Consider the following 7,673-nt stretch of genomic DNA (forward strand, 5'->3'; position numbering starts at 1 on the left):
TGAGGGTTTTAAAGATGAGTAAAGCTCTGAATCTGGTAGGTTTATCTGCTTAGGGTTATTTATGTTTTAATTGATTTGGCAAATGTTTAGGGCAATTTATGTTTTAATTTTTTTTACAGATGTGGAAGAGGATGATGATGACCTTAATGGTGTGTTAGATGTTGAATCATGGCATTCGGAGGATTCTAGTAAGGAGTTGGACTCTAATGAGAAATCACCAACTGTGTATCTTTAGTTTAATGACAAGGCCAAGTTTAAAAATCTTAAAATTGAGGTTAGTATGATATTTAAGTCAAAGGCTGATTTTATGCAAGCTACTAGGGACTATACAATCTAGTAAAGTAGAAATATTTTATTTATAAAGATTGATGAAGTTAGGGTCAGAGTTGTTTGTAAGGCAGAGGATTGTCTTTGGGTAGTATATTATGCATGTAACAAGAAAGATGGGTCTTGGCCAATTAAAACTCTAGTTGATAGTCATATTTGTCCAAGAAGGAAGAAAACTAGAGTTTTTACCCAAATTTGGACACTAAGTAAACTAGTACCTAAGTTTAGGAAGCATCCAACTATGAAGCATCATGAGGTTTATGATTGGTTTGTAAGAAAGTGTAATGTGTATTACTAGGACTTTGAAAGCTACTAGAAAAATTGTGGAGGGTGATGAGATAGCTCAGTATGGGTTGGTGTGAGATTATGCTCATGAATTACTGACTAGCAATCCGAGATCCATAGTTAAGGTTGGTGTCATCCCCATGCCCGAGAGTCTCCTTCAGTTTTAGAGATTCTATGTTTGTCTTAATGCTTAAAAGAAGGGATTTAAGGCAGGTTGTTGACCTTTAATTGAGTTAAATAGTGCGTTTCTTAAGACATTGTATAGGTGACAAATTCTGACAGTATGCGGACAAGATGCTAATAATCACATCTTTTTTTTATTGTTTATGCAATTGTTGATGTGGAAAATAAGGATAACTAGAAGTAGTTTCTAGAAGTTCTTCACAATAAACTTGGAGACTACAAAGAGAATAGATGGTGCTTTATTTTAGATCTGCAGAAGGTAACACTCTTTTTTATTCACATTATGTGTTTCGAGGACTATATTGATTTAATGAATATTATTCAAGGACCTTTTTTATTTAATAAATTTTATTGAAGGACTATTTTGATTAACAATTTTTTTGGGTTTTGTATTTGGTGTAGGGATTAATTCTTGCCATGTAGAAAGTAATGCCAAGGATTCACCACCAATTTTGTGTGTGGCAGTTATGGCATAATTTTTCCAAGCAATGGTATAGCAATGAGTTAAAAGACTTGGAGTGAAAATGTGCTCAATCAAGGACAAGAAATGAGATTGATAGAAACATGAACATAGTTAAGTTGATCAATGAGAAGGCCTATGAGTATCTTAACAAATGGCCGAAGGATGCATAGATGAAAGCGTATTTTAGTGAATCTCTAAAGGTGGACAACATATGCAGCAACTCATGTGAGTCATTCAATGCAAAAATCAGGCATGAAAGGAGCAATCCCATCCTGACATTAGCTAAAGAAGTTAGAAGAATCATCATGAAGAGTATGATTGACAACAAGCAGAAGTTGATCAATTATCAAGGTTTCTCCTTCTATTCAACAAAGTAGACTGGAAGCAATGACAAAATTGTCTAGCCATTTAGCTTCTTAGTGGTCTGGTAATGAGAAGGAAGAATTGTATGAAGTGCATGACTAGCCAACAAATATGGTGGTTGACCTGAGAAAACACACATGTATCTATAGGTTCTGGTAACTCACAAGTAACCGCTTCAACTCTTATTTAATGATCAATTCAATCATGTAACCCATTTTAATTAATTATTTAATTGGTTTTGACAGGTATGCATGTATGCATGCAATATCATCCATATAAAATAAGAATGACAAGAGGGCTAAAGATTACTGCCATGATTAGTTGAAGATGGATATGTATAGGAGAACTTGTCGTTTCAATATTAATCTGGTAAAGGGACATGATCTATGAAAAAAAAAATATCATCTTCAACTCCAGTCCGACCCTCAATTAACCAAAACCTAGAAAATCTACAAAAAAAAGGATAAGGGATAAAAATGAACAACCAATTGGGTCAAAAGCAAAATAAAGAGAAAGTACAACCTAGTGCATGTAATGTGGTGAGGTTGTGCACAACAAAAGAACTTGTGCAGAGAAGAAATATACAAATGTTAAGGAACAAACCACAAATGCAATTGCAACTTGCACTTGTTGTCCCTGGTGTCCTTGAAGTAAATAATGCTGCCCTTGCTGCAACTGATATTGCTCTAGAAGCAGTAGCAGTAGCAATAGCATCATTGCTTGCACTTCCACCTCCCATCCAGCCTCCAATAGAGATTGACATTAGCAAATCTGAAAATATTTCACCAACTCAAGAGACACAACAAGTTGTATCTTTACTACACAACTCTAACTTATATGTGAGTTTTATTTAATGATCTAACAAATTCATTTGGTATTAGATTATGTAGGATCAGGTGGTTGTTAGCCCACCTAAATTACAAGTGATTAAGGTAAAAGTAAGAGCAACTACCTCTCTCGCAAACCTACTACAGCTGCAACAGTGGTTATTTCTGTTGAAAAGGGACAAATTTTGCAACTGCTAAGAAGCTGGCCAACTTCATGACTTTTGTGCTTACTCCAAGATTTAAACACCCAAGGAAGAAGGATAAAAAAGTTGATTAGTTAGAAATGTGTTGTTGATTTTTTTGGTATGAGGCTACTTTCTATTTTTTAATTTGTATAAGGCAAACGAATACCACCTTAAACATTGCGGTAGGTTGCACTTCATTATTTTGTATGTCTATTTTTTTATGTAGCTCTTTTTATAGGTTTGCGGTGTTGTGAAAACTTTCTTATTTTCTGTGATATTATTTCGTAAGACAATGTTACAATCTTATATATTAGCCTTCAATGTCAAGACAATGTTATGATTATGAACTTTGTTTATGGCTTGATACATCTTGCAAGGATGATTTGTTTGCATTGTTTGAAAATTCATTGTGCATAATCAACAGATGCAGGTTGAACTTAATCTTAAACAATTGATTTCAAACAACTAATCTCATTAAGGAAATTCAATATGCCATTACATTTCAACACATTTTTGCACAAAATTCTATTAAATAAGGTTTCCTTCAATTTTGAACTTCTATTCTAATCGTACCCCTCAAAACCAAATAATATTGAAGTTAAAAAAAGCCTAATTAAAGAATTTATACTTGCATTTTTAAAAGAGACCATATGCAGATAATGAAGAACCATAAGACTGAATTACCTGGGAGGCTTGCACCCATAAGAAATCGCAGAGCCACCCATTAATGGCTGCATAATAGAATTTGGTTTACTTGGAAGTACATATCAAACAACAAAGTAATATACTAATTACAAATAACACAAACATAAAAATCATCAGCATTTTCATAGCTCTAACTTCAGCTTCTAAGCTGCCCAATCTCCATACCGTATTCACTCTCCATTCATCATAGGCACTCTCAACCTCTAAATCAATTCCTGCATCTGTTTTTGCGCCACCTTCAGCCACTTTTAGTAGTCTTTATCATCAACCCACTTAAAGTAATTGCAATGACTTTCCTTTTACAATTTTGAAAGAAAAAAAATTAAAAACACCCAAAAACAGAGAACAAGATGGAAAAGTATTAATTTTTTTTTGAAATCGCTCACCCGTTATCTTGGACAAGCTTGGAACAATCTATCTGAGTTCTCTACTATCCCATATTTTTTAATCACATTCTTCAACCCACAAAAATATGTTTCATCCTGAGTCTTCTTCCTCATTTGCATGGAAGAGCTAGAACCATGATTGTCATGTGACGGACATGATAACCCACCACGACGACCTCTATTTTCTATCCCCATCATCGTGGCAACCCAATAATTTCAACTTCTACCCAAGTATAGTGCCATCCAAGTGTTGAGGAAGTCTTATTTATGATTGAATTTAAAATTAGGGATCATTCACTTAGGAACGGATTTGAATTGATTTAACATTCTTATCTTGTCAGCAACAAGATGATGCTACTAAACATGTACCACACTGACAGTTAACGGGTCACGTCAACGAGCATTAGCCACCTCAACGAAGAAGATGACGGAAGGACTAGTGTGACTATCAGATCTGTTATCTTTCGAGGCCGGATTTGATTAATTTATTCTTTTGGGAATGAAAATAGAGATCGATGTATTTTTCAGAGATGATTTTGATTATTAACTCTTTTTATTAGTAGTAAAATTATATACTTTGATGATATTTGTATATAAAAAATGGAAATTTAAAATTCCTTCTCACTAGTTGAAGTTTTTCTAAGTGGCATGATATATAAGTCCATATTTTCCAAATTAATTCTTCAACAAAACTATATTAAGTCGTTTAATGGGGTTAACTATTGAACAATAATGATAGGTGCACAACTTTTTCTATATAGTTATTGTACACAAGTTTTTTATTTTTTAAAAAAATTAACAGATGAGATGCATAATGTGATCGGTAGAAGATTTATTAAATGTGAAGGTTGTAGAAGGCTTAGAGAAGGGGAGATTGAATCTATGACCTTCTTTTAAGTCAATAACCCTTTTAAAACAAACTTGCAATCTGAAACTGTTTGAACTCAGCAGCGAAAAATTTATGAGACAATTTCATTTTGTCTCATGAATATCAGAAAACAGAACAGAGCAGGGAAGAGAGAAGCTGACACCATCATGTATCCTGGTTCGGTTGCCTTATGCTATGCAACCTACGTCCAGTCTCCACCACAACAGTGGTGAAATTTCTACCAAAGTTAAAGTATTACATACACCAATTCCACAGGATTGACACAATCCTTTCACACTAAAGTTCTAACCTAACTTGACTTACTTATGCTAATACTTAATTATTCACTCTTAGTGCTAACCCAACTAAGAAAGGGATACCTCACAGGTACAAGATACAAGACACAGACTTAACCTAAAGAAATCTGAAATAACTCTAGGCTTTTCACTCATGTGTATCTCTCTGCCTTTTTCTCTCTTAGGCTCTTTCAATGACTCTCACATTCAGCCTTTTACCTCAAGAAATTACAGAAAGATAAACATTGAAAAGTAAATTACAATCAGTAAAACATGAAGGAGATTGACTCTACAACAGCCTCTTTGCTATGTGATAAACCAGATTTGCAAGCCTCTGATTCAGTTCTTCATTCTGGCGGAATGCTCCTTTGACTCAGAAGCACTGTCCAAGTTGATGAACTTCTTCAGAGAACTCTTCTCAGAACACAAAACCTCAGAACACTGGTTATCTCTCTTTGGCTTCTGAATGGTGAACCCACTTCTTTTGTATCTCCTTGCATGTTGCTCAGTTTCTCTTTCCTAGGTCAACCCTTGAGCTGTGTGCTTCATGATGAGCGGATATTTTATACGCTTTTTGGGGTTAATTTCATATAGTTTTTAGTATGTTTTAGTTAGTTTTTAGTTTATTTTCATTAGTTTTTAGGAAAAATTCATATTTCTGGACTTTACTATGAGTTGTGTGTTTTTCTGTAATTTCAGGTATTTTTCTGGCTGAAATTGAGGGAGCTGAGCAAAAATCTGATTCAGGCTGAAAAAGGACTACTGATGCTGTTGGATTCTGACCTCCCTGCACTCAAAGTGGATTTTCTGGAGCTACAGAACTCGAAATGGCATGCTTCCAATTGCGTTGGAAAGTAGACATCCAGGGCTTTCCAGCAATATATAATAGTCCATACTTTACACAAGGATAGACGATGTAAACTGGCGTTCAACGCCAGTTCTCTGCCCAATTCTGGCGTCCAGCGCCAGAAAAGGATCAAAAGCTGGAGTTGAACGCCCAAACTGGCACAAAAACTGGCGTTCAACTCCACAAATGGCCTCTGTATGTGAATTGCTTAAATCTCAGCCCCAGCACACACCAAGTGGGTCCCAGAAGTGGATCTCTGCATCATCCATCATAGTTTACTCATTTTTTGTAAACCTAGGCTACTAGTTTAGTATTTAAACAACTTTTAGAGACTTATTTTGCATCTCATGACATTTTAGATCTGAACTTTGTACTCTTTGACGGCATGAGTCTCTAAACTCCATTGTTGGGGGTGAGGAGCTCTGCTGTGTCTCGATGAATTAATGCAAGTATTTCTGTTTTCCATTCAAACACGCTTGTTCCTATCTAAGATGTTCATTCGCACTTAACTGTGATGGAGGTGATGATCTGTGACACTCATCACCTTCCTCAAACCATGAACGTGTGCCTGACAACCACCTCCGTTCTATATATGATTGAATGAGTATCTCTTAGATTCCTTAATCAGAATCTCCGTGGTATAAGCTAGAACTGATGGCGGCATTCATGAGAATCCGGAAAGTCTAAACCTTGTCTGTGGTATTCCGAGTAGGATTCAAGGATTGAATGACTGTGACGAGCTTCAAACTCCTGAAGGCTGGGCGTTAGTGACAAACGCAAAGGAATCAAGGGATTCTATTCCAACCGGATCGAGAACCAACCGGTGATTAGCCGTGCTGTGACAGAGCGCGTGAGCGTAGTTTTCACTGGAAGGATGGAAGGTAGCCATTGACAACGGTGATCCACCAACACACAGCTTGCCATAGGAGGACGTGCGTGCGTGAACAAGAAGACAGAGGAAAGCAGAGATTCAAAAGACAAAGCATCTCCAAAACTCCAACATATTCTCCATTACTGCATAACAAGTAACCTTTAATCCATGCTCTCTTATTTATTTGCAATTCAACTGATAAACATAATTGACTTCCTGACTAAGATTTACAAGATAACCATAGATTGCTTCAAACCAACAATCTCCGTGGGATTTGACCCTTACTCACGTGAGGTATTACTTGGACGACCCAATGCACTTGCTGGTCAGTGGTACGAGTTGTGAAAAGTGTGATTCACAATTTGTGCACCAAGTTTTTGGCGCCGTTGCCGGGGATTGTTCGTATTTGAACAACTGACGGTTTATTTTGGTTCTTAGATTAGGAAAATTTTTCTTTTTGGTTTAGAGTCTCTTATTATTGTTCTTGGTTAAAAAAAAATTAAAAAGAAAAAGATATATATATATATACTTCTTCAAAACAAGTGTTACATTCATAACTCATTTGGCTAGAGCGTTAATCTGTGTTCTTGGTAATTGGGTTAGAATCTTTTATATTCTTTTCAAAACCCTCTTTTTCATAAATAATAATTTCTCTATTAAATTGTGTGCCAAACTTTAAGTTTGGTGTTTTCTTGTTGATTTCCCTTTGGTTTTCGAAAATTTTGGTTTGGTTTTCTAAAAATTTTAAGTTTGGTGTTCTTTCTTCATGTTCTTGTGTTCTTGTGAGTCTTCAAGGTGTTCTTGAGTTTTCCTTGTATCTTGATCTTAAAATTTTTTAGTTTGGTGTTTCTTGGTGTTTTTCCTCCAAAATTTTCGAAAATAAGGAGCATTAGATCTAAAAATTTTAAATCTTGTGCTATCTTATTGTTTTTCTCTTTCCTCTTAAAAATCAAAAATATCTTTTCTCTCTATTTTAAAAGCAAATTTTCGAAATCTATTTCTAAAATTCAGATTTTTATTTCAAAATTTAAAACCTTTTTCAAAAATCATCATATCCTTTTCAAAAT

The sequence above is a fragment of the Arachis hypogaea genome, chromosome 11 (genome assembly GCF_003086295.3).
Source record: "Arachis hypogaea cultivar Tifrunner chromosome 11, arahy.Tifrunner.gnm2.J5K5, whole genome shotgun sequence".
Lineage (NCBI taxonomy): Eukaryota > Viridiplantae > Streptophyta > Magnoliopsida > Fabales > Fabaceae > Arachis > Arachis hypogaea.